General features: G+C 41.8%; 1 non-coding gene across 1 annotated transcript; it reads right to left on the bottom strand.

Moving 5' to 3' along the window:
• Positions 1-4,066: 4,066 nt before the first annotated feature.
• Positions 4,067-4,137, bottom strand: TRNAW-CCA (transfer RNA tryptophan (anticodon CCA)). Its single transcript has one exon. It is a non-coding gene; the product is annotated as a tRNA-Trp (tRNA).
• Between the last annotated feature and the right edge of the window lie 1,127 nt (positions 4,138-5,264).

The following is a 5,264-nucleotide window of genomic DNA, read 5'->3' as shown; positions in this document are numbered from 1 at the left end:
GCCATCGGGGAAGCCTGTAAGCCTCATAAAAACTTTACATGGTTGGTATGTGTGCGTGCTAAGTCGCTTCAGTTGTGTCCAACTCTTTGTGACCCCATGGACTGTAGCCCAACAGGCTCCTCTGTCCATGGGATTCTCCAGGCAAGAATACTGGAGTGGGTTGCCATGCCCTTCTCCAATATATATGGTTGGTACTATTTTTAATTTACATTTTATAGTTAGGAAACTGAGGTACAAGGAAGTTAAGTTACTGGTTCAAGGCCACACAGTTAATATGTAAAAAAGTTGAAATATGAGCCCAGGAAGTTGGCTTCAGAGCATATGCCTTTCACAGCACACTTAGCTGCTTTACATAAGGCTCTTCTACACAGTGTGGAGATGGAGACCTGTTTTCTACTTCTGCAGGCAGAGCACTTGTACCATTTTCTTTTCACCACCTTTTATTGGGAACCTGGAGGAGGGCACAGCAGCCCACTCCAGTATTTTGCCTGGAGAATCCCATGAACAGGGCAGCCTGGTGGGCTGCAGTCTAAGGGGTCGCAAAGAGTCAGAAATGACTGAGCTACTAACGCCTCACTTCACTTATTGGGGAAGATTTCAAAGCTGCAGAAAGATTACAAGATGAAGATAATGAGACACTGTATATGTTCTTCATCTAGACTAATTTTATTCTTTTTGTTCTTTATTTCTCTTTGAGCCCTTTGCAGAGGTCATAATCATTTAACCCTTAGGACATACAGCTTGTAGCTCCTGTGAGCAAGGCTATTCTTTTATCTCATGTATGGTCTTGTCAAGGCTGTATATTGTCACCCTGCTTATTTAACTTACATGCAGAGTACATCATGAGAAACGCTGGACTGGAGGAAGCACAAGCTGGAATCAAGTTTGCCGGGAGAAATATCAATAACCTCAGATATACAGATGACACCACCCTTAAGGAAGAAAGTGAAGAGTAAATAAAGAGCCTCTTGATGAAAGTGAAAGAGGAGAGTGAAAAAGTTGGCTTAAAGCTCAACATTCAGAAAACTAAGATCATGGTATCTGGTCCCATCACTTCATGGCAAATAGATGGGGAAATAGTGGAAACAGTGGCTGACTTTATTTTTCTGGGCTCCAAAATCACTGCAGGTGGTGATTGCAGCCATGAAATTAAAGACACTTACTCCTTGGATGGAAAGTTATGACCAACCTAGACAGCATATTAAAAAGCAGAGACATTACTTTGTCAGCAAAGGTCCGTCTAGTCAAGGCTATGGTTTTTCCAGTAGTCATGTATAGATGTGAGAGTTGGACTCTAAAGAAAGCTGAGCACTGAAGAATTGATGCTTTTGAACTGTGGTGTTGGAGAAGACTCTTGAGAGTCCCTTGGACTGCAAGGAGATCCAACCAGTCCATCCTAAAGGAGATCAGTCCTGGGTGTTCATTGGAAGGACTGATGTTGAAGCTGAAACTCCAGTACTTCGGCCACCTGATAAGAAGAGCTGACTCATTTGAAAAGACCCTGATGCTGGGAAAGATTGAGGGCAGGAGGAGAAGGGGATGACAGAGAATGAGATGGTTGAGTGGCATCACCGACTCGATGGACATGGGTTTGGGTGAACTCCGGGAGCTGGTGATGGACAGGGAGGCCTGGCGTGCTGCGGTTCATGGGGTCGCAAAGAGTCGGGCATGACTAAGCAACTGAACTGAACTGAACTGATGGTCCATTATCAAATTCTATAATTATCTGAACACTATGCTTCATAGCTTTAGTTTTTTAAAATCCAGGATCCAATAAAGGATCATTTACTACCTTATTGTGCTTCTTTAGTTCTTAACCATAGTGCCTTCCTTTCCTTTTTGTTTTCTTTTATGACAATGACTTTTTTCCTAAGTCCAGGCCATATTTTTATAGATTGTCTTTCAATTTGCATTTAATTGCTTCCGTTTAATGTGATGCAGGTAACACATTCTTGGAAGCAGTACTGAATAGGTGATGTGGGTCCTTCTCAGCAAATCACATCACAGGCACACAATGTGGATTTCCCCGCTAGTAGTAACATTGGATTTGCTCAGTTTGTCATTTCTGCCAGAACTCTGCCAGAGATGCAAAGCACCTTTTCCTTTTCAAATTAATAACTAATATCAGGCTTCAGCCTTGTGACTGTGTAAGTATTTTTTTCCCAAATAATCTTTTACCCAATAAGTTTGGCACCCATTTTTGGTTCCTGCTGAATCAGTTATTACTGTTGTGATTGTAAAAATGGGGATATTCTTATTCCATCATGCCTTTGCATTTATTTGTTGGCTTTTTTCTATAAAGAATAACTCCTCCTCCACTTGAATTGTCATAACAGTTTTATCAACATGACCTTCTTGGATTCCCCCCCCCCTTTTTTTTTCAACTTGTAATACCCACTTCAATCAGTATTCATTCTGATGAATGCACTGTCTACAATATTGATCGTAGTTGTCCCTTCATGCAGACTCCTGCAGTCTCTTGGCGTGCCCTTGTTAGTTGCCCCCATTAGTTGGAACACCATCCTTCTGGCAATTCCTTCCTTACTTTTTTACTACAAGATGCCCCAGGCTCATGGCAGTCCTATATCAGGTCCTCTATCTCTGGTTGTTACGCTCTGCCCTTTCCTGGGTTCAGATCTTTCCTAATTTCTTCCCTCATCTTCTCTCCTTGGTTTTTCTAGTTTCTCTTGATTCTCCCATTTACTTCATCCATTGTGCTGACAGAGTGGCCCTTAATATGTATTTCAGGTGATCAAAATGCATCACTTATACCATAAAAGCTTTGTCAAAGCTTTATTCTAAAATAGCCTTCTATCTTGTCCCCTGTTTCCATCTTGCCTCCTACAAACAATTTTTTTTAACAGCAGCCAGAGTAATTAAAAAAATAAAAAGAAATTATCAGTGACTTTTCTGCTTAAACTCCTCCAGTGACATTTGACTGCACACAGAACAAGAATAGAACTTCTTCCTGTGGCTACTTCTCCAATCTTACCTCCCACCACTCACTTGCCCCCATGCTTTAGTCTTTGTCCATTAACACATTAAGTTTATTTTTAACTTGGGTGCTGGAGCTTTCAGATTGTCTGTCTCTGGGATGCTTGTCCTTGGATCCTTGCATCCTTTTCCTTCCAAAACTTAGCTTGAAGGCCTTCTCTGTTCAACCATCCAAATAAGGCCTTGTCTGTCTTATAATTTATAGCCATCCCCTCACTACCACCCCACAATGGAACTCATTATAGATGGTAAATAAGTATTTGTTAAGTGACTCACAAGTGAATGAATAACTCATGTACAGCACATCAGAGTATCAGGTGTGATACGTGTAGGTTGAGTGAGTTCTTTGTTTTTGTTCTGTTGCATTTTGCTCGCTGTCTAGGTATGATCACTGCTATTGTCTTATTGTCATTATTTTGTGTGTGTGCAGGAATGGAGGGGTCCGAGTTGCTTCCAGGTTCAAATCCATTTTGAAAACCTTAGGTTCCTAGGAGGCTGTCTTTCAATAGCGAATGTTTGACTGTTTTATACATGAAATTAAGTATGTCCATGGAGTCTGAAGACCCTACACAAGATCAGAGCTCCCCCGGAAAGCATCTGGTGAGAACTTACTCACATGTCAGCCATGTGCTTTGAAAGAGAAATGGGCTGGGGGGAGACACAGTCATAGAAGTGGGCCTCCCCTTACACTGCTCATAGCTCAGTAGCAGAAAGGCTACTCTTTCTGCTTGTGAGACTAGCTTTGAGAAGACTGTGTGACTTAATGATATGACTCACACTTCTGAAAGGTTAGATATTCCACAAGACTCTGTTTTAGTTATACTTACATCTTCCATTTTCTGTGCAGCAGGCTCACAGCAGGGAGAATTCCCCCAAAATAATACACTGTAGGTCCCAAGAAAAAAATTATCTCTGAGTTATACATGAATGTGCTCTGCTGTGCCCAGTCATTCAGTCACGTTGGACTCTTTGCAACCCTATGGACTGTAGACAGGTCACCAGGCTCCTCTGTCCATGGCATTCTCTAGGCAAGAGTACTAGTGTGGGTTGCCATGCCCAACTCCAAAGTATCTTCCCAGACCAGGGATTGAACCCAGGTCTCCTGCATTGGAGGCAGATTCTTTACCACTGAGCTATCAGGGAAGCCCCTGTTCCTGCATCAGTCAGTTCAGTTGCTCAGTCATATCCAACTCTTTGCGACCCCATGGACTGCAGCACACCAGGTTTCCCTGTCCATCAAAAACTTCTGAAGCTTGCTCAAACTCATATCCATTGTCAGTAAAGCCATCCAACCATCTTATCCTCTATTGTCCCCTTCTCCTCCTGCCTTCAATCTTTCCCAGCATTAGAGTCTTTTCAAATGAGTTAGTTCTTTGAATCAGGTGGCCAGAGTATTGGAGTTTCAGCTTCAGCATCAGTCCTTCCAATGAATATTCAGGACTGATTTCCTTTAGGATGGTTTGATGGTTTGATCTCCTTGCAGTCCAAGTGATTTTCAAGAGTCTCCTCCAACACCACAACATCAAAAGCATCAATTTTTTGGCATTCAGCCTTCTTTATGGTCCAACTCTCACATCCATACATGACTACTGGAAAAACTAGAGCTTTGACTAGATGGACTTTTGTTGGGAAAGTAATGTCTCTGCTTTTTAATATGCTGTCTAGGTTGGTCATAGCTTTTCTTCCAAGGAGCAAGCATCTTTTAATTTTATGGCTGCTGTCACCATCTGCAGTGATTTTGGAGCCCAAGAAAATGAAATCTCTCACTGTTTCCATTGTTTCCCCATCTATTTGCCGTGAAGTAATGGGACTAGATGCCATGATATTTGTTTTTTGAATGTTGAATTTTAAGCCAGCTTTTTCACTCTCTTTCATTTTCATCAAAAGTCTCTTTATTTACTCTTCACTTTCTGCCATAAAGGTGGTGTCATCTGCACATCTGAGATTATTGATATTTCTCCCGATAATCTTGATTCCAGCTTGTGCTTCATCCAGCTGGGCATTTCACATGATGTACTCTGTATATAAGTTAAATAAACAGGGTGACAATATATAGCCTTGACGTACTCTTTTCCCAACTTGGAACCTGTCTATTGTTACATGTCCACTTCTAATTGTTGCTTCTTGGCCTGCATACAGATTTCTGAGGAGGCAGGTAAGGTGGTCTCATATTCCCATCTCTTGAAGAATTTTCCACAGTTCATTGTGATCCACACAGTCAAAGACTGTGGCGTTTCAATGCAGCAGAAGTAGATGTTTTTCTGGAATTC

This window comes from Dama dama, chromosome 5 (genome assembly GCF_033118175.1).
Source record: "Dama dama isolate Ldn47 chromosome 5, ASM3311817v1, whole genome shotgun sequence".
Taxonomy (NCBI): domain Eukaryota; kingdom Metazoa; phylum Chordata; class Mammalia; order Artiodactyla; family Cervidae; genus Dama; species Dama dama.
The sequence above is the reverse complement of the archived record's forward strand: the minus strand, read 5'-3'. Positions and strand labels throughout refer to the sequence as shown.